This window comes from Microtus oregoni, unplaced genomic scaffold, assembly GCF_018167655.1.
Source record: "Microtus oregoni isolate MIOR12 unplaced genomic scaffold, Mior012 000066F_029, whole genome shotgun sequence".
Lineage (NCBI taxonomy): Eukaryota > Metazoa > Chordata > Mammalia > Rodentia > Cricetidae > Microtus > Microtus oregoni.
The window spans coordinates 12,666-36,271 of record NW_024543905.1 but is presented as its reverse complement, the minus strand read 5'-3'; the positions used below and the strand labels follow the sequence as shown (position 1 = coordinate 36,271).

General features: G+C 36.8%; 1 pseudogene; it reads left to right on the top strand.

The window, feature by feature from the left end:
• The first annotated feature begins 5,517 nt into the window (after positions 1-5,517).
• Positions 5,518-5,977, top strand: LOC121440198 (annotated as a pseudogene).
• The last annotated feature ends 17,629 nt before the right edge of the window (positions 5,978-23,606 follow it).

Below are 23,606 nucleotides of genomic sequence, written 5' to 3'. Positions count from 1 at the left end.
ACTAAAAATACGCGTTTACATGGGTTACCTGAAAAGCAAAAACTTTCTAAGTATCAAATTCTTTGATATTATTGAAATGCCATGGTATCACAGAAATCACATGAGTGATTTTTCTGCACCTTTCTTTAGTTCTTTTACCTAATTGAATGCTGCATAGATAAATCAAGGTAAAGGGTAAATGCTTTCACATAAGAATATGAGACATTTGTGTTCAAAGAAGTGTAATGCAGGCAATGTTGTTCAGTGGTAAAGTGGGAAAACATGAAAACTGCAAAGAACACAAACATTGGTTTGTATCTGACACGGAATATGTTTGATTTTTCAAAGCCATCATTCTCTTTTCTGTGGGTACTATATTCTTCCAATAATGTACCTACTGGAATAAGAAATTGTGTGTTGGGGGCATGTGGGAATCTTTGTAGTCCAAAGATAGTAAAAACTGGATCACAGTATTAAAGCTCCCAATAATTTATTGTATGTCTTTATGTATTCAACTTTCCCCAGTAAGCCTTTCACCTACTCAAGCTGAACTAGATGATCTGATTTTTCAACTATTTCTGATTGCTGATATAGCAAATTGTCACAGATAAAGTGACTTAAAACAAAATAAAGCAAAAAAAAAAAGTTGTTTTTCAGTTTATAAACTATATGTGTGGTGTAGGAGGTCCTTTTTTCTATGTGTTGCTTGTATTGGTTAATAAATAAAGAAACTGCCTTGGCCTGATAGGGGCAGAACCTAGATAGGCAGAGAAGACAGAATTGAATTCTGGGAGGAAGAAAGCAGAGTAAGAGTCAGATGCCATGGATCTGCCAGAGACAGACTTGCCAAATCTTTCCCAGAAAGCAACTGCCATGTGGCAATACACATATTAAGAGAAATGGGTTAAACTGAGATGTTAGAGTTAGCCAATAAGAAGTTAGAGCTAATGGACCAAGTAGTGTTTAAATTAATACAGTTTCTATGTGGTTATTTCAGGTGTAAGCTAGCTGGGCAGCTGGGACGAACAAACAGCTGGCTCCTGTGACAATATGTGTGACTTGAATCACATAGCAACCAAATTAAGGTGTTTACCTTCTAGAGATGCTAAGAGAAGATTCAGCTTCTTTGCTTGTTCTGACTTCAAGAAGTCATCTGTATTTCTTAACTCATATTATTCTCTTCCTTACATCTTCAAATACAAATAGAATAGTGGGGTTTCGTAATTTATACACTGAAATCTGGACACTTGTGTTTAAAGTAGTACCGCCCAAGAAGTCATGAATAAACATATCAATTAATTATTCACTTCCAAATCCAACTCCTCTTAGATGTATCTTCTTGGCTTTTCACACAACTTTGTATCCTTTTTTATTCATATATCATGTACAGTTTGGGCTAGAAATATATTCTTGGATATGTGATGTTCCAATGAAACATGGTCATCTTGCTAGGGGCTACATTCATTTTTTTTTTATTTTTAACTTTCGTTTACTTTCTCTTTGTGTCTTTTACACGAAGAGAAAAAAGGGGGGAAAGGAAGAAGGTGGAAATCTCATCATAGGAGCTGCAGTGCATCACAGTGAGTCACATAGGAAACCCTTTTGTCCATACATTTTTACATGTAACAGTTAATCCAAATAATCATTCCTCTGTTTTGAGGCCCCTGGTCTCTATTATACCATTGATGTTGGACTCCTTTTGGGTCTCTTCCTGAGCATCCTGTTGCTGCCCTATGTTGTGGAGATCCTACAACCCTCGGTCCACAGGACCAATCCACAGTAAAGGCAAGCAAATGGAAGTAAAAGAGTCCTTGAGAAGGCAAAATGAAAAGATACAGATCCAAAGACCCACTCATTCATAAACTCAGGAATCTCATAAAACACAAAATGGCAAGTAGTAATATTTATATAAATGACTTATATGATAAAAGTATGATAGGGTCATAGACATAAAAAAGAGATTAAAATTAAAAATTAAAAAGACAAAAACACTGATGTGACATTATGAGACAAGGAACCTCCAAACTTGGCATGAGTTCATTTTCTGTTGGCCTTCTAATGCTGGGCATATGCCTACCCTTAAAAGTAGTTGGTTTCCCCAGTGAGACTATCTTGAAGAAAACTGATAATTAATTTACAACTGGTAATCAATTTGAGATAGTATCTGTATTAGGTATGCTGGTGTGTGCCCTCTTCTTTCAGCTCTAGAACATCTGATACAGATCTGGGCAGACCCGGGGCAGGCCCTGGGTATGCTGCTTCCGTCTCTGCAAGTTCATATGTGTATTGGTCTTGTTGGTTTAAAGACTTCCTTAGAGTCTACCATCCCCTCAGGCTTTATACCTTTTCAGCCTTTTCCTACTTAGGGTTCCATGAAGCATGAGGGAAGGAATTTGGTGGAAATATCAATTTGGCATTCTAGGTCTGAGGTCTGTCACTCCCCGTATATTGTCTGGCTGTAAGTCTCTATATTTGTTGCCATCTGATGCAGGAGGAAGCTTCTCTGATGATAGCTAAACAAGGCACTGATCTCTGATTATAGCAGAATATCATTAGCTATAATAATTATTATATATATTAAATATATAGTAATTATATTAAATAAGTATAATAACAAATATAATATTATATTATATTCATTTTATTGCTACAATTTTTATAAAAGTACTATTTGGTTTTACCCTAGGTTCTTGGGCTATCTATTGTCAGATTCTTGGTCACCTATACAAATTTGGCTATGAGTTGCATCATTTGGATTGGGTCTTAAGTCAAATCAGGTATTGGTTAGTTACTCCCACAAGATTTGAGCCACCAGTGCATAAGCATATTTTGCACAAAGTACACCACTGTAGATCAAATGATCTGTATCTAGTCTTGTGTTTATGTTTCTCTTTTAGTAGCCTTCAAAGTGCCTTGTGATAACAAAAATGCTACTCCATAGATCTGACACCTCGAAGTGGGTACTTGTTTCATCTCTACATGTACAATTAATTGTGTAGTTGTTTTTTTTTTTTTTTTTTTTTTTTTTTTTTTTTTTTTTTTTTTTTTTTAGCAATGGGGCCTTGCTGTCAAATTGTGGGGAGCAATCTATATAGTCTTGACAACAACCTGGGTTGTTTGGGGGATTTCCATGGAATACCTTTGGCCAACAGCTCAATTAATTACAAACCATTCCAGGCACTGTAAACTTAATTTGGTGACAAGAGATGTTTAGTTGGGGCTCTGTCTCCACTACTCTTTGGTGATTACATTTAGATTGCCAGAAGGTCCTGGACAGATGTTTTACAGGCACAAAGGGACCATGGGTGCCCACCCAGACTATTATACCCAACAAAACTTTCAATCAACATAGATGAAGAAGACAAGATATTTCACGGCAAAACCAGATTTAAACAATACTTAACCATAAATCCAGCCCTGAAGAAAGAACTAGAAGGAAAACTAGAACCCAAGGAACTCAGTTAAATCTATGAAAATGCACGCAAAAGTTAATCTCACAACAGCAAACACAAAGAAGGGAAACAAACACACTATCATCACCACCACCAAAAACAAACAAAAAAAAATAACAGAAATTTAGCAATCACTGGTCAATAACATATCTTAATATCAATGGATTCAGTTTACCAATAAAAAACAGAGATTAACAAAATGTATACAAAAACAAGATCCATTCTTTTGATGCATACAAGAAACATAGCTCAGTTTCAAAGACAGACATTACCTCAGAGTAAAGGGTTTGGAAAATATTTTCTAATCAAATGTTCCTAATAAGTAAACCAATGAAGTTATACTTATAGCTAACAAAATTGACTTCAAACTAAAATCAATCAAAAGAGATGAGGAAGGATATTTCATATTCATTAAAGGAAAAATCCATGAAGATGGAGTCTCAGTCCTGAACATTTATGCCCCAAATACAAGATTGCCCACATGTGTTATATATATATATATATATATATATATATATATATATATATATATATATATTACAAAAGGCTAAATCACACATCATCCTCACACACTAATAGTGGGAGATTTCAACACCCCACTCTTACCAAATGACAGGTTGGCCAGATATAAACTTAACAGAGAAACAAGGGAACTAACAGATGTTATGACTCAAATGCAAGTAATAGACATCTATAGAACATTCCACCCAAACACTCACACACACAAATTGCCTTCTTCTCAGTACCTCATGAAATCTCCTGTAAAACTGACCACATACTCAGTCATAAGACAAATCTCAACAGATACAAAAAAACGTTGGAAGACCTCTTGTATCTTATCACACCATCAGGGGTTAAAGTTAGAGTTCAACAATGACACAAACTCCAGAAATTCTACAAACTCTTGAAAACTGAATAATTCTCAACTGAACCACGAGAAGAAATAAAGAAATCAAAGACAAACTAGAGTTAAATGAAAATGAATCCAAACCATACCAAACTTACAGGACACAATGGAAACAGTGCTAAGAGGAAAGTTCATAGCATTAAGTGACTACATAAAGAACCTGGGGAAATCTCACAAAAGTGACTTAACAGCCCAACCAGAAAACTCTAGAGCAAAAAATAAACAAACTCACCCAGGAGGATTACATGGCAGGAAATAATCAACTCAGGGCTGAAATCAATAAAATTGAAACCAAGAGAACAATACAAAGAATTGTGAAACAGGGAGTTGGCTCTTTGAGAAAATTAGCAAGATAGAAAAGTTCTTATCCAAACTAACCAAAAGGCAGAGAAAGACTACCCAAATTAACAAAATCAGAAACAAGAAAGGGGACATAATAATTTACTCTGAGGAAATCTAGAGAACCATTAGGTCATGCTTTAAACACCTGTACTCCAGAGAAGTGGAAAATCTAAAGGAAATTGACAACTTTCTTGTTAAGCACCACATATGAAAATTAAACCAGGAGCAGATAAACAATTTAAACAGAACCATAAACCCTAAGGAAATAAAAACAGTCATTAAAGTTCCCCCAAATAAAAACTAATTTTACAGGGCCAGATGGGTTCAGTGTAGAATTCTATCAGGTTTTCCAAGAAGAGCTAATATCAATACTTCTCAAATTGTTCCCCACAAAAGAAACAGAAGAAATGATGCCAAAATCATTGTATGGGTCCACACTTACCCTAATACCCAAAACAAATATTCAACAAAGAGAATTACGTACCAATCTTCCTCATGAACATTGATGCAAAAATACTCAACAAAGTACTGGCAAAATGAATCCAAGAATACATCAAAAAAATAAAAAGAATCTACCATGATCAAGTAGGCTTCATCCCAGAGATGCAGGGATGCTTCAACATAAGAAAATTTATCAATGTAATCTACCATATAAACAAACTGAAAGGAAAAAATACACATGGTCATCTCATTAGAGGTGGAAAAAGTCCTTTGTCAAAGTCTGACATGTCTTCATGATAAAAGTTCTGGAGAAAACAGGGAATCAAGAAAATAACTAAATGTGCCTCTTCTGTGTAACTAAAGTCTGCACCAGCTGAAGGTGCATGCGATTTGGTGATGAGATCCCAGAAAGGCAACGTGGCTCACTCCAGGCCTCAGACTCACCAGAATATGTTCACCTTCAAAAATGACAAGTTCGATAAGAGTTTTCAGACCAAGAAAATTAATGCAAAACTTCATGATGGAGTATATTAGTGCTCCAAAGAAGTTCTCGAGTGGTGTGTAAAATACAGCAAATACAAATCTCTGTCAAAGCCTAAGAAGTGTGTTAAATGTTTACAGAAGACAGTAAAGGACTTACCACATAATATGTAGACCATGTGCCTGTGAACTTGAAGTTTGCTCAAAATGTAAGAAAGAAGACATTGCTATTCCGTTTAATAAAGAACCAGAAAATTTAGCAAATACTGAAAATCAAGGTTCTAACTGTAAACAAAGTTGCAAAGGGACGGAAGACAGTGACGAGGATTTAGATGCTGACACTGAATCAGATGAGGAGGATAGGACTCTTAGGTAGCCTGAAAGCACCGTGTCAGCTGCAGAGGGCTTGGCAGACACAGAGACATCCAATATGGGACTCAGAAAAAGGCTGTCCAAAATAGGCAGAGCTGACACATGAGCAATATAAATTATTTATAACATTTGAAAAACAGAAACTTTCAGGTTTTCACAATAAAACTTGAGCTGCATATACAGAATATGTATGGAAACTTCCTGTGGCCTGTTGTACAATCTATGGAAATTGTTTTGAAAAGCATATTATTTAGTGTCAAACTATCCAGTGTTGAGAATTGCTGATTGTACAGAACTACCTCATGGAAAATTAAGATGATTAACTCATAGAGAGTACATTTTTGTAACCTGACCTCACATGTGTAACTTCCTTAGCAAAAGTCCCCTTATATCTTACAAAGCAAAACCATTTATTTTTATACACAAGCACACATATAAAATTATGTGTAGTGATTTTCCTTTGAAAATATTTTTATATATGTCATCCCATGGTTTTTACCTTTTCCAGTTTGGAAATACATACTAAGAAAAAATGTGTGGACTATATAATTAATAACTGGAAAGGAAACTAACCTTCATACTCGATGGAGATACTCGCAGTGTCAGACGCTCCGATAATGCTCTTCCATGTAAGCTATTATATTGCTCTGAATTACTTTGCTGCCAGTGGTTCTACTTATGGGCAATGTAGGTTAGCTTTGTGTGATTGCTGAAGTGTGTGTCCTTATGCTTAAAAACCTGAAGCTATTGAAAGGTGGTGAGGCAGTACAATGAACTTTTCCACACTGTACATCAATTCCCAATTTTAATGTTTTATTTTGTTTTCTTTGTGTCTTAATCTCCACACACACACATATATATGACATGTATTTATGTGCATATATGTGTGTATATATTTTCTGAACCATTGAAATAAATATGAAACCCTGTTTTTTAAAAAAAAATAGAAAATGCCTAAATGTAATAAAGGCAATATACAACAAGCCTACAGCCAACATCAAATTAAATGGAGAGAAACGCAAAGCAAATCCACTAAGAAGACGAGGCTATCCACTTTCTCCATATCTATTCAATATAGTTCTTGGGGTTCTACCTAGAGCAATAAGTCAACAAAAGGAAATCAAGAAGATACATTGAAAAGGAAGGAGCTAAACTTTCACTTTTTGTAGATGATATGATATTGTACAAAATTGACCCCAAAATTTCTGCTAGGGAAATCTTACAGTTGATAAACACCTTCAGTAATGTGACTGGGAACAAGATTAACTAAAAAAAAAAAATCAGTAGTCCTCCTATATGCAAATGACAAATGGGCTGAGAATGAAATCAGAGAAACAGCACCCTTTATAATAGCCACAAATAATATAAAATATCTTGGGGTAACTCTAATCAAACAAGTGAAAGATCTATATGACATGGATTTTAAATCATTAAAGAAAGAAATTAAAGAAGAGGTCAGAAAATGGAGAGATCTTCCAAGCTCATGAATACGTAGGATTAACATAGTAAAAATGGCAATCTTACCAATAGCAATCTACAGATTCATTGGAATCCCCATCAAAATCCCAACAAAATACTTCACAAACCTTGAAAGAACAATACTCAATTTCATACAGAAAAAAAAAAAACAGGATCACTAAAACAATCCTATATAATAACGGAACGTCTAGAGGTATCACCTGTTTTTATTACTATACCTATAGTAGAGCTAAACTATATACCTGACTTTTGATGAAGAAGCCAAAAATACACAGAGGAAAAAAGAAAGCATCTTTAACAAATGATGCTGGAGTAACTGGATGACAGCATATAGAAGAATGCAAATAAATCCCTATGTACTGTTCTGCACAAAACTCAATTTCAAGGGGATCAAAGACCCCAGCATAAATCCAGCGTGAGTATGGGAGATCTTTCTTGTTTCTTATAACTCTTTTCAGTTTCTTTCTTTAGTAGCTTAATGTTTTCATCATACAAGCCTTTTATGTGCTGGGTTAGACTTACGACAAGACATTTTGGTGCAATATTATTAAAGGTATTGTTTCTCTAATTTCTTCCTAAGCCTGTTTGTCATTTGAACAAAGGAGAGTTTCTGACTTCTATGAGTTAATTTTGTACTCTACAATGTTGTCGAAACTGGTTATTAGTTGTAGGAGGTGGAACTTAGAGGGTCACTTATGTACACAGTCATAAAATTTGTAAATACAGATACTTTAATTTTTGGTTTCCTGTTTGTATCCCTTTGATCTTCTTCAGTTGTCTTATTGTTCTAGGTTAGACTTCAGCACTATATTGAATAGATACAGAGAAAGTGGATGGTGTTGTTATGTTCCTGATTTTAATAGAAATTTTTTTTTTTTTTGGTTTTTTGAGACAGGGTTTCTCTGTGGTTTTGGAGCCTGTCCTGGAACTAGCTCTTGTAGACCAGGCTGGTCTTGAAATCACAGAGATCTGCCTGCCTCTGCCTTCTAAGTGCTGGGATTAAAGGCATGCGCCACCACCACCCAGCCTTAATAGAAACGTTTTAAATTTCTCTGTACGAAGGTTGATGTTGGCTGTTGGCTTGCTGTAAATATTCTTCTGTTAAAGCACATGCCTCATATCTGTACTCTCTCCAGGACTTTTATCATGAACAGTCATTAATTTTAGGGAAGTCTTTTTCTCCCTTTAATGATATGACTGTTTGGTTTTTACATGAATGTTTGATGCCTGTTTTTATTGTGAATTACATTTATTCCTTTGTATATATTGAACTGCTCTTGTATCCCATGGATAAATTGTATTTGATAATGGTGGATGATCTTTGTGATATATTTCTATTAGATATTCTAATTTTGAGGAATACATGTTTTTATGCATATCTTTGGGATTCTCTGCATTTCTTCACTGACTGTTTTGCCCCAACTTTTTCTCATGTCCAATTTTCTTAATTTGCATCTTCTCTCTGTGTCTTTTAGTTAGTTTTGTTAAGGGTTTGTCAGTCTCAGTGGTCTTCAAAAACATGACCCTTTGTTGAACTGATTCTTTGAATTTTTCTTTATGTCTACTTTATTGTTTTCATCACTGAGATTGGCTATTTCTTGATGTTTACTACTTTAGGGTAAAATTTCTTCTTTTTGTTCTATAGCTTTCAGATACACTGTTAAGTTTCTATTATGGCATCTCTCTACTTTTTATAGGTAGGCACTAGTCTTATTTATAAATGTGCCTCTTACAACAGCCTTCATTGTGTCCTACATGTCTTATATGTTATATTTTGTTTTTATTAAATTTTTAAAAATCTTTGTTTTCCAATTTTGTAGTAAGTCATTTTTCATTCAGGTTTGAGTTGTTCCATTTCCATTTGCTTAAAGCATGATTAATAAAACCTCTGAGACAAAAATTGGGGATCAACTTAAAGATCCAAAAAGCAAAGCAGCTGGAACTCTGAAACACAGCTTGCTCCAATGCTGTGGGGACTTAAGAGCCAGCCATCAGGTAGTTCCCTGCACCCGGCTCCCCCAAATACAAACCCATCCAGCCTACTAGCCACACCCAACCCAAAACTCGCCTATCCACCTATAACCTCAGTGGAACTATGAAACACTGTTTGCTCCAATACTGCAGGGCCTTAAAAGGTGAGTGAACAGCCATTTGGAGGGACGCCCCACTCTCTAGGTTCTCGTCAGTGGGACAAAGCCACAGGACCACCCCCGAAATCCCTCAGCTTTTCTAGCCAGCCAGCATGGAGTTTCCTGTGGCTAGTATCCCTCAAATCCCAAACCCATCCACTTGACTCCCCAAGCTACTAGTCACATATCACCTAAAAGCTGAGAGCTTGTTATAATACTGAGGGGACCAAGAGCTTGCTACAACACTGAGGGAACAAGAGAGAACACCAAGAGAACAAGCCAGGAGAGAAGACAGAGAGAGCAGGCATATAGAGACCTCAGAGAATTTCTGAGTAAGTATTGATAGTATATAACAGACCAAGAAAAACTCCCAAACACACAGACAGCCACAGAAGTCACTTCAAAGATGAACCAAGACACAAAGACACTGCAAGCCTCATTTGAATGAAGAAATTCAAGAATTCCTCCAAGAACCTAAAAAGTAACATGGTAACACCAGAACCCAGCAGTCACACAACAGGAAGACTAAATCATCCTAACCCAGAAGAAGCAAAAGAAAATGACTTTAAATGTAACTTAATAAAAATGATGGAAACTTTTAAGGGGGAAAGGAAAAAAGTCCCTTATAGAACCCAAGGAAACCAAGAAAAACAATCAAACAGGTGAAGGAAACAGTTCAAAATTTGAAGACTGAAATAGAGGTAATAAAGAAAACACAAACTGAGGGAATTCTGTATATGGAAAATCTGGGTAAATGAGGAGGAGCTACAGAAACAAGTATAACCAACAGAATACAAGAGATAGAAGAAAGAATCTCAGGCACTGAAAATACCATAGAGTAAATAGATTCATTGGTCAAAGAAAACATTTAATCCAACAAATTTTTAACACAAAACATCTAGGAAATCTGGGACAGCATGAAAAGACCAAACCAAAGAATAATAGGGGTAGAAGAGGGAGAAGAACTCCAGCTCGAAGGCACAGAAAATATATTCAGCAAAATCATAGAAGAATACTTTCCCAACCTAAAAAAGGATATCCCTATAAAGGTACAAGAAGCTTAAAAAACACCAAATTGACCAGATCAAAAAAAAAAAAAATCCCCTGGCCATAAAATAATCAAAGCATAAAACATACAGAATAAAGAAAGAATATTAAGAGCTGCAAAGGAAAAAGGGCAAGTAACATATAAAGATAGATCTATCATAATTACAACCGAGCCTTTGTTTGCGAGCTACCCAAGTAGCACGGAGTTCCAATCTGGGCACCGGGAGAGCCATCATTGGGGTGAGTGAGTGCGGCGGCAGCCGGGAACAGGGAACTCAGACGTTCCTCATCCCTCCTACACTTCCTGGTCATCCTGCAGGGGCTATACTGCCCGATACCTCCTCTCTCTTCCTATCCCACCTAGCTTACATCCAGAACCCGCCACCCCCTGTCTCCCACCCGCCCTCCCCTCTTTGGTGGCATAGCATCTCCCAGCTCAGCCTGCTCGGGCACTGGGGCCGAACCCGAATTGGGAGGGCAAACGAGAGGTTAGTAGTTCCTTTGTCTCCATAGCCTGCATGCAGCAAGCAGGGTGGGCCATTTGTTTGTGAGCTACCCAAAACAGCCCGGAGATCCGATCTGGACACCAATAGAACCATCACTGGGGAGTGACATCACTGGGAAGGTACATCAGTGGGCAAGAAGACCTGATCCTGTATAAGAAGATCCATAGGGGAGCATTCGAAGGAAGAGATGGGCAGGCGCCAATGCAAAAATTCACCCAACATCTGAAAAACAACATGAAAACACCAGAATCCAGCGACCTCACAACAGGAGGACATGAACACCTTAATAAAGAAGAAGTAGAAAAAACTGACTTTATGAAAGTGATAGAGGCCCGTAAACAGCATATAAAAAAATGCCCTTATAGAAATGGATGAGAAGTATAACAGAAAGTTTCAGGGATTGAGTAAATCAGTGAATGATGCCCTAGGAAACCAAGGAAAAACAATCAAGCAGATAATGGAAACAGTTCAAGACTTGAAAAGTGAAATGGAGGCAAAGAAGAAAACACAAACAGAGGGCTGGCTGGACATGGAAAATCTAGGTAAACAAATAGAGACTACAGAAACAAGCATAACCAGCAGAATACAAGAGTTAGAAGAAAGAATCTCAGATTCTGAGGATACCATAGAGAAAATAAACACACTGATCAAAGAAAACAGCAAGTCCAACAAACTCTCATGACAAAACATTCAGGAAATATGGGACACAATAAAAAGACCAAACCAAAGAATAATTGGAGTAGAAGAAGGAGAAGAAGTGCAGCTCAATGGTCCAGAAAATATACTTAATAAAATTATAGAAGAAAACTTTCCCAACCTGAAGAAAGATGTACCTATGAAGGTTCAAGAAAAATACAGAACACCGAATAGGCTGGATCAAAAAAAAAAAAAACACCCCCTCGCCATATAATAATAAAAACACAAAGCATACAGAATAAAGAAATAACGTTAAGAGCCACAAAGGAAATAGGCCAAGTTACTTATAAAGGTAAACCTATCAGACTTACACCTGACTTCTCTATGGAAACCGGAAAGCCAGAAGGTCCTGGATAGATGTACTGCAAAAATTAAGAGACCATGGATGCAAGCCCAGACTACTGTACCCAGCCAAGCTTTAGTTCACTATAAATGAAGAAAACAAAATTTTCCAGGATAAAAACAAATTTAAACAATACATAGCCACAAATCCAGCCTTACAGAAAATAATCGAAGGAAAATCACTAACCAAGGAGTCCAACAATGACCACAATAACTCAGACATCTAGAGACCCTTCACCAGCGCAACTCAAAGAAGGGAAACATACAAACCCGACTACTAAAAAAGTGACCGGAGTTAACAACCACTGGTCATTAATATCACTTAATGTCAATGGGCTCAACTCACCTATAAAAAGGCACAGGCTAAGAGACTGGATACGAAAACAGGATCCAACAATCTGCTGTTTACAAGAAACACACCTCTACCACAAAGACAGGCACCTACTCAGAGTAAAGGGCTGGGAAAAGGCTTATCAAGCAAATGGACCTAAGAAACAAGCAGGTGTGGCCATACTAATCTCTAACAAAGTTGACTTCAAACTTAAATCAATCAGAAGAGATGGAGAGGGACATTTTATACTCATAACAGGAACAATTCATCAGGATGAAGTCTCAATCCTGAATATCTACGCCCCTAATATAAAAGCACCCACTTATGTAAAAGCAGTATTACTAAAAATCAAGGCAGATATCAAACGACACACACTAGAAGTAGGAGACTTCAATACACCTCTCTCAGCAATGGACAGGTCAATCAGACAGAAACCTAATAGAGAAGTAAGAGAAATACTGGAGGTAATGAAGCAAATGGACTTAACAGACATCTATAGAACATTCCACCCAAATAGGAAAGAATATACCTTCTTCTCTGCAGCTCATGGAACCTTCTCGAAAATCGACCACATAGTCGGTAACAAAGCAAACATCCACAGTTACAAAAAAATATTAGTAACCACCTGTGTCTTATCAGATCACCATGGATTAAAGTTAGAATTCAACAATAATGCTACCCCCAGAAAGCATACAAAGTCATGGAAACTGAACAGTCAACTACTGAACCATACCTGGATTAAGGAAGAAATAAAGAAAGAAATTAAAGTCTTCCTGGAATTCAATGAAAATAAAGAAACAAACTTATGGGACACTATGAAAGCAGTCCTAAGAGGAAAGTTCATAGCACTAAGTGCCCACTTAAAGAAAACAGAGAAAGCTCACATTGGAGACTTAACAGCCCACCTGAAAGCTCTAGAAAAAAAAAGAAGCAGACTCACCTAGGAGGAGTAGAAGACTGGAAATAATCAAAATGAGGGCTGAAATCAACAAAATAGAAACACAGAAAACAATACAAAAAATCAATGAAACAAAAAGCTGGTTCCTGGAGAAAATCAACAAGATTGACAAACCACTATCCAAGCTAATCAAACGGCAGAGAGAGAATTTGCAAATTAATAAGATCAGAAATGAAAAGGGGGACATAACCACAGACACAGAGGAAATTCAGAGAATCATTAGATCTTACTACAAAAGCCGATATGCCACAAAATTGGAAAATGTAAAGGAAATGGATACTTTTTTAGATAAATATCATATACCAAAGTTAAATCAGGACCTGGTGAACAATCTAAATAGACCTGTTAGTTGCGAAGAATTAGAAGAGGTTATCAAAAACTTCCCTACCAAAAAAAGCCCAGGACCAGATGGTTTCAATGCGGAATTCTACCAGATCTTCCAAGAAGATCTAATACCTATACTCCTTAATGTATTCCACAAGATAGAAACAGAAGGGTCATTACCAAACTCCTTTTATGAAGCCACAATTACTCTGATACCAAAACCACTCAAAGACTCAACCAGGAAAGAGAACTACAGGCCAATCTCACTCATGAATATCGACGCAAAAATCCTCAACAAAATACTGGCAAATCGAATCCAAGAACACATCCGAAAAATTATCCATTATGATCAAGTAGGCTTCATTCCTGAGATGCAGGGCTGGTTCAACATACGAAAATCTATCAATGTAATCCAGCATATAAATAAACTGAAAGAAAAAAACCATATGATCATTTCATTAGATGCTGAAAAAGCATTTGACAAAATTCAACATCCATTTATGTTAAAAGTCTTGGAGAGATTAGGGATACAAGGGTCATACCTAAATATAATAAAAGCTATATACAGCAAGCCGACAGCTAACATCAAATTAAACGGAGGGAAACTCAAAGCCAACCCACTTAACTCAGGAACACGACAAGGCTGTCCACTCTCCCCATACCTCTTCAATATATTGCTTGAAGTTCTAGCAATAGCAATAAGACAACATAATGGAATCAAGGGGATTCGAATTGGAAAGGAAGAAGTTAAACTTTCGTTATTTGCAGATGATATGATAGTGTACATAAGCGACCCCAAAAACTCCACCAAAGAACTTTTACAGCTGATAAACAGCTTTAGTAATGTGGCAGGATACAAGATCAACTCCAAAAAAATCAGTCGCCCTCTTATACACAACGGATATGAAAGCAGAGAGGGAAATCAGAGAAGCTTCACCATTCACAATAGCCAAAAACAGCATAAAATATCTTGGGGTACATCTAACCAAGGAAGTGAAAGATCTATTTGACAAGAACCTTAAGGCATTGAAGAAAGAAATTGAAGAGGATACCAAAAAATGGATGGACCTCCCTTGCTCTTGGATTGGGAGGATCAACATAGTAAAAATGGCAATTCTACCAAAGGCAATTTATAGATTCAATGCAATCCCCATCAAGATCCCATCAAAATTCTTCAGAGATCTGGAGAGGACAATAATCAACTTTATATGGAAAAACAAAAAACCCAGGATAGCCAAAACAATCCTATACAATAAAGGACCTTCTGGAGGCATTACCATCCCTGAATTCAAACTCTATTACAGAGCTACAGTAATGAAAACAGTGTGGTACTGCCATGAAAACAGAGAAGTCGACCAATGGAATCGTATAGAAGACCCTGACTTTAATCCACAAACCTATGAACACCTCATTTTTGATAAAGGAGCTAAAAGTATACAATGGAAGAAAGAAAGCATCTTCAACAAATGGTGCTGGCACAACTGGATGTCATCCTGTAGAAGAATGAAAATAGACCCTTATCTCTCACCGTGCACAAAACTCAAGTCCAAATGGATTAAAGACCTCAATATCAGCCCGAACACACTGAACCTGATAGAAGAGAAAGTGGGAAGTACCCTACAGGAGATGGGCACAGGAGATCGCTTCCTATGTATAACTCCAGAAGCACAGACATTAAGGGCAACATTGAATAAATGGGACCTACTTAAACTGAGAAGCTTCTGTAAAGCAAAGGACATAGTCACTAAGACACAAAGGCAACCTACTGACTGGGAGAAGATCTTCACCAACCCCACAACAGACAAAGGTCTGAACTCCAAAATATATAAAGAACCCAAGAAACTAGACTTTACAATGCTAATTAACCCAATTAAAAAATGGGGCACTGAACTGAACAGAGAATTCTCAGCAGAGGAAGTTCAATGGCCAAAAGACACTTAAAGTCGTGCTCAACTTCCTTAGCCATCAGGGAAATGCAAATTAAAACAACTTTGAGATATCATCTTACACCTGTCAGAATGGCTAAAGTCAAAAACATCAAGGATAACCTTTGCTGGAGAGGCTGCGGAGGAATGGGTACCCTCATCCATTGCTGGTGGGAATGCAATCTTGTGCAACCACTGTGGAAGTCAGTGTTTCGGTTTCTCAGGAAATTCGGGATCAACTTACCCCTGGACCCAGCAATACCACTCCTGGGAATATACCCAAGAGATGCTCTATCATATGACAAAAGCATTTGTTCAACTATGTTCATAGCAGTATTATTTGTAATAGCCAGAACCTGGAAACAACCTAGATCCCCTTCAATGGAAGAATGGATGAAGAAAGTATGGAATATATACACGCTAGAGTTACTACGCTGCGGTAAAAAACAATGACTTCTCGAATTTTGCATGCAAATGGATGGAAATAGAAAACACTATCCTGAGTGAGGTGTCCCAGACCCAAAAAGATGAACATGGGATGTACTCGCTCATAATTGGTTTCTAGCCATAAATAAGGGCCACGGAGTGTACAATAGGTGAACCTAAAGAAGCTAAGTAAGAAGGTGAACCCAAGGAAAAACATATAGTTATCCTCTTGGCTAAGGGAAGTAGACCAAATTGTCGGGGAGAAAATTAGGATCTTGGGGGTGGGGTGGGATGGGGGTAAGGGGAGATGGGGAGAGAAAAGGTAGAAGGGAAGGAGGGGGGGACTTGGGGAATCAGGAGAATTGGGATAAAGGAAAGGTGGATAGGGGAGTAGGGAACCACAATTCTTAGTTAAGGGAACCACTTTAGGGTGAGCAAGAGATTTGACCCTAGAGGGGCTCCCAAGTGCCCAACATGAGGTTCCCAGTTAGTTCCTTGGGCAGCTGAGGATTGGGAACCTGAAATGACCCTATCCTAGAGCAATACTGACGAATATCTTGCATATCATCATAGAACCTTCATCTGGTGATGGATAGAGATAGAGACAGAGACCCACACATGAGCACTGGACTGAACTCCCAAGGTCCCAATGAGGAGCAGAAGGAGGGAGAACATGAGCAAAGAAGTCGGGACCAGGAGGCGTGCACCCACCCACTGAGACAGTGGAGCTGATCTGCGGGGAGCTCACCAAGGCCAACTCGACTGTGACCGAAAAAGCATGGGATAAAACCGGACTCTCTGAACATGGCGAACAATGAGGGCTGATGAGACGCCAAGGACAATGGCACGGGGTTTTGATCCTACTTAATGTGCTGGCTTTGTGGAAGCCTAGCCAGTTTGGATGTTCACCTTCCTAGATATGGACGGAGGGGGGAGGACCTAGGACTTACCACAGGGCAGGGAACCCAGACTGCTCTGTGGACTGGAGAGGGAGGGGGGGGGAGAGGAGTGGGGGGAGGGGGAGAAGGGTGGGAGGAGGGGGAGGGAAATGGGAGGCTGGGAGGAGGTGGAAACTTGTTTTTTGTTTATGTTTTTTTTCTTCTTTTCTTAATAAAAAAAATTATAATCACAAAAAAAGAATATATTAGCAAGAACAAAATTAATTGCAATATTCAAAAGCGATTTAATATTGAAATATCTGTTATGGAATTATTTGTCCTTTCTGTGGAAAACTGTCTAAGAACTATAAAACTGGAGCAGGCTCTCATCATAATAAAAAAAAAAATATAGAGCAAGATTACCTAGCCTTTGTTCTGCAAAAGTGTTTTATCAAGACTCTCACATCAATCTGGTAAAAAGCCACACTAAGTCATCACTGGGTCAGTTACTTGTTGGCCTTTTTTGCCATTGTGGAATCTACCAATAAAACTCTTTTACAAGTACAAAAAAAAAAAAAAAAAAAACACAAGCAATCAAACCTCAGAGTTGTAAAGCTGAGTCCCAACAAATTTACATACAAATCATTCCTGCACCTAGTCCTCAGGGAACATTGTAAAAGAGGGGCCTGAAATACTTCAGGCAACAGAGAGTCAGGAAGGTTTCTATGAAATTGTGTCTTTCTAATGTCAGAAGCTATACCCATAATGGCTCACCAACATGGTTGTCTAAATATGAGCTGAACAAGGATATCAATAATAGACATACTCCTCTAGATGGTGAAAGTCCAGGAGGTTTCAACCTATGCAAAGAACTCTATATAGGCATATAAGGAATGCTGAGAACAGGAGGAGTAGTCTTTTCTAGGAAACAACACATCAACTGGTTATCCAACACCATATGGTCAGCCATGAAAACATAAGAATGAGTAACATTATGCAGACTGATCAAGGTGTTTCATGTATTTAGCAATAATATACTATATATATGTGTATGTAGCAACAATGGAGGGACAAAAAGGCCATAGAATTGAAAGAGAGTAAGAAAGGGTATATGGATGGGTTTGGAAGGAGAAAAAAGAAAGAGACAGTAGTGCAATTATATTATAATCTCAAAATAATGTAAACAATTTAAAAAGTAAAAAAAATCAAGGGAAAAAAACTGTTTTGGAAAAAGGAATTCTTGATTATTGATGGGTCAGCATTAATATTGTGATTCTAAAATTCTTATATGTATAATGTGTATATACTGGAACAGGTTATGGTTAGCTTCTCTGTTGCCTGCTTGTGTCATTATGAACCAGGACTTTTGATGTAAAGAAATATAACATAAAAAATTAACCATTTTTTCTCTTATATAGTACACAAGCACTAAAAGAGAAAATGTGAAAGTAGAAGGGGGGATGGGATGGACCTGTGGAAGGAGATGTAACAGGAGAGGAAAGTATGGGACAGGTTATGATTCAAATATATAATGCCATGGTAATAGCCACAATTTTGTGATATTAATATGTACTAATAAAAATTTAAAAACAACCAAAATTGTCATGAAATAAATTAGAAGTACCAAAATCAAAAATACTCCAAAACACAACTAAAAATTATTTGTGTGTGTGTGTGTGCATTTGTGTATTTTTGTGTGTGCTATAAGCATATGTATGTATGAATTCATCTATATGTGCGCATATACATGTATGTGTGGAAAACAGATGTTAAGAGTTGTCTTCCTTAATCACTCTCTAACTCAATTTTTGAGGCAGTATCTATCACTGAACCTGGAGCACACCTATTTGGCTAGGCTACCTCATTAGTGAACTCGAGGAATCCATATATCTCTATCTTCCTATTAAATTACCTTTCTAATTAGAGTAAAAAGAAACCACTATCAAATCCTGCAAAGGCCAAAGGAAGTATTTGTTTAGACAATGGATATTTAGCACATTTTGTATTCCTGTCTCCAATTTATTTTATCTCGATTTGCAAAGTCATGTCCATATGGAATAATGCTGGCCAATAAAAGTCTTTATTATCCATTATTTAATCCATGTGTTAGTAGAATTTATAGTAAAGTTATCAGGATTGTTACTCCTCCCCTGTTTCAAAGGTTAGTAGTCAAAGGTTCAAATGGAGAATTAATTTCTAAAATCCTGAAATGCTGGTGAAGCTGGTAGTAAAGACACTCAGGACCTCAAGCTGCTCTCCAAGTATTCTATTCCTGAAACTGTTCTCTTTTCTACCAAAATTATGTGATATTTAGATATATTAAAAAATTTATATTAATATATTTAATATGTTAAAATATATTAAAATAATTTTATCCTAAACAAATCATACCCAATTATAAAGTGGTAGTTGTATAACTCTGCCTTCCATTTTAGAGCTGGCTGCCCTGAAATAATCAAGCTTAACTACAGAATATATCTATAGTTTCAAAGGCCATGACAAAGAGCTCTCTATAAAAAAGGATAAAGCATCTAGTCCCAGGAAAAGTTACTAGAGACATTCCATAAGGTGCTATGAGAGAAATGTTCTCTATTCAATGTCATGACCTCTAGAAAAACCTGCATCGCTACTTGTCAACGAACCCAAAAGTTTGGCTCGAAGAGAGCAAATCATAACAGAGGCCAGGCTGTGGTGAAAAAAAAAAAAAAAAAAAAAAAAAAAACCTTCAGGAAGTTAATTTTGGATGACCTAAGGAGCTAAGGTTCCCAAGGACATACATGTTCTGCTTATGGGTATGTATACAATTTGAATTGAACTCAAAAGCAGTTGAAAGAGAGTGTGTATGTATCTTGGAGTGGGGCACAAATGGACATTGCAAGCTGGCTCATGAGACATTAGGAAATGTTTAAGATCTGAGTCTTCAAACTGTAGCTCAATCTTTCTCTAAGTTTGTATTGGGAAGCAGCCACATTCATTCGCTTCAGTGTTATAGAAAGCTGCTTTGAGGAAGAGGAGAGCACTTTTTAAAGAGGAGTATGTCTTAAAGAGCCTGAAATGTTTACCAGACTTGCCTATGCAAAAAAAAAAAAAAAAAAAAAATACCTGTTGACTCTTATTCAAGACAATTAACAGCGGCTCTTCCTACATTTCAACAAAATTACTTTTTAAACAAGTTGCCACACTGAGTAAACCTTTTTATGTTTGCACAATCAGAATAAGCTACTTAACTGTTTCTATCCCTGTGGAATTGACGTGACCTCATCTGTATACATTGAGTGTTTGGCATATGGTACATGGAGAGACAGGCAGTTAGAATTGCTTCTCTTAAAGGAATTTTCACTTTCCAGTGCAAAGCAGGGATTACTTTATGTCCTGAACTACCTGAGAAGCTATTTGTTATGATTCATCAAGTGAATGTCCGATAGTTGCGACCCAAACAGTTTCTCTAGAGAAAGGGAGTATAATGGACATTACTCAGTTGTCTATGTGTGCTTAATATAAATGTGATAAGATCGTGTAGAATGATAATCTAATTATTATCTGAGTAGGTTTTTTTTTTTACAGTTTAGGAGACCTGCCTACACATACCCTGAACACACCAAAGAAGGTAGACGCTTCAAAGTATACAGTTTACTTAAGGAGTAGTTTTGGTTTAGTAGCTGAAAAAGGTCAAGGTAAATATTTTAAAAAATTTCAAAAATTATACATTCAAAATAATTGAACACAAAAACTTAAGTTGTTCTATAATATGGATTTTTGAATGATATTCCTTGTGTATTATTAGGTTAAACAACAGAAATTAATTGGAATAGAAAATAAAATGCATTTTCTAGAAGACATAAAAAGGAAGTAGGGTCACAAAAATTTTTTGTTCTGAGAAGAAGGAGGTGATTAAGGTATTTTATATGTTTATAAAATTTTCATATTTGGAAATCCTTTAATACCACAAACTGAAGAAATAATTTTTCAAGTAAAGAGATCATATGGGCATGTTAATTGATTTTCTGATGTTGATAGAGCTGAGAAATGGTTCTGGATTTCCTAAAATACTATGTTTGAATTGTTAAGATCCACAGTAGGAGAATTTGGGGTTACTTCAGTGTTGGTTGTTAGGACAAACTTGTTCTAGTTTCTCTTTTGCACAGCCAAAAGCAGCTTAGATAAAAGAGTTTCCTTCATAGTAAATGTTATTGTCTATCACTGAGTGAAGTCAGTGCAGAAATTAAAAGCAGAAACCATAGGAAATTCTCTTTGATGCCTTGTTCTCTGGTTCTGTTGACTGGCTAAAGCTTACTAGCTTTTCTCAACAGACAGGACCATCTTCTTCATGTATTGTCACTGACAGTAGGCTGGGTGCTTCTACAATCAATTAATAATCAAATCAATCACTCAGAGAAATGTTCAGAGACCAATCTGATCTAGGCAAGTTCTTAACTGAGGCTTCTCCTCTCAGAAGATTCTAGGCAAGCTGAGACTTAAGGCTAAGACACTGGTGAATTATAGGGTATTTACTAGCATGTTCTGTCTGTACTCACTGGAAGCTAGTAACATAAGGCCTTAACAAACACAGGTCCAGACACAGAGGTAGGGGAAAAAAGTTAAACTACTAAACTATACATACTACTGTGGTAATCTAGTTTGTTTTAGTCTCTGTCTTTAAAATGTTTTCACTCCGACAAAAGGAGGCCTTTTCATTTTTTGAAAATTTCATACACGTATACATGCATCTGAACATATCTGTCCCTCACGCTTTCAATTTCTCCCAGGGAGCCTCTTCATGCCTCATCTCCCATCAAACTGTGTGGGCAGTACTAACAGGACCCTGTGGGTTTAACATATAAAAAGGGATAATTTTTCTTTTTTAATTGAAAATAAGGTCTTCTCTCATACAGTAGTACATACCAACCACAGTTTCCCATGACATACAGAAGCCAGAGAAACAAGGAAAAGAGGGAAGTTTTTCCAGCTCCCTAAGAATAGTACAGTATGAAATGCTAACAAGTAAATAATTAGAATAACCAAAGGCATTTACTGAATTTATGTGAATAGATAAAACACTCATATCCATGACTTCAATATTACTAATCCTTCAAAATTTTCATGACCTATGAGAGTACAAAATGAACAATGAAAAAACAAGCAATAAACTTTTCTAATGAATACCTTTAATTCCATAGGATTTATGCAAAAATATAATAAAGACAAAAGTCATTTATAACATCTTTTACCTAAGTTAAACTGAGAATAAAGATAGCTTTATAAAACTTAGTGTGCATATTCAATTGTTCGGTACTTATAGATGACATAGTCTCATAAATTTTTTTTAAAAATATATTTTATAAAATGGGTCACAGAGGGTCCTGAGTTTATTTGTCAGATTACCTTATTGGCAAAGTTTTAGAAATAGAATACAAATTTTTTTCAAACCTTTTATTACTGACAGCACCTACTAATAATCCTTCCAATAGGGACTGCATTAAATATAGGAGCTAAAAATTTTCAACTTGCTTCATGGTGTTTTAGTGCAAAGTCAAGCACTGCTGAAGATAATTTTAATTTAATACATATTATAGACTATATGCCTGGAAAAATATGTCAACTGGTACAAAAGAGGCATGAACGTTATATGATTACCCTCAAGTACATGTTGGTTAAATTTACGGCCTGCTTCATGAGATGGAACCCACGCCTGACACCTTCAATGAGGCCAAGAATCTGTGGCTAGATAGATGATGTGTCTAGGAAAAAAACTGATTATTATCATCCTGCTAAATCAACATAAGAATAAAACAACTTCCAGTGACATATTACAATATCCATAGGTCAGTACGCAACTCGACCCTCATCAGGGAAACTTGCAGTAGATGGGAATTAACACAGAGTCCTACAGAATGTGTATGCCATTCAGAATATGAGAGCCTGTAGAGTCTTCAGCTCTAAACCAGATGTTGTTATCATCCTTCTTCTCTCAGAACAGGGCATAGAGAAATTGTAAGGGTTAAAGGTGTTGAATGATGACGTCAAGGAAAATACTATTTCTGGGCACAACAGGGCAATGTACATATGACATCACAACTGTGACAAGATTCAAAAGATCTGCACACGCTCAAGGAAACAAAATCTCAGCATGGAGGAGGGGAAGTGAGCATGAAGTTCCACACCTAGGTAAAGAGCTATTGTCATTGATTGCTGCTGGGAGAAGGAAAGTCAGTTTTCTCCATGGAGTCATACCTCATGTCCTAATTTATTTTTTGTCAACTTGTCACACTCTAGAGTCATCTAGGAAGAGAGAACCTCAGTTGAGAAAATACTTTCCTAAAACTGGCCTGTGACAAAGAGTGTACTGTGTAACTATTATATAGTATTATATAACTAATAAATGATATGAAAAGTCCCAGTCCAGCCCATTGTGGGTTTTTATAGCATTTGTTAAGGCAGTATAAGAAAACAAACTGGACAAGCCAGGAGGAGCAAGTCAGCAAAGTGTTTCCCTATGGTCTCTGCTTCAGTTCCTGCCAATGGGTTAATGCTTTGAGTTTTTGTCATAACTTCTCTCAATGATTCTGTAAGCTAAAATAAAGCCTTTTTTCCT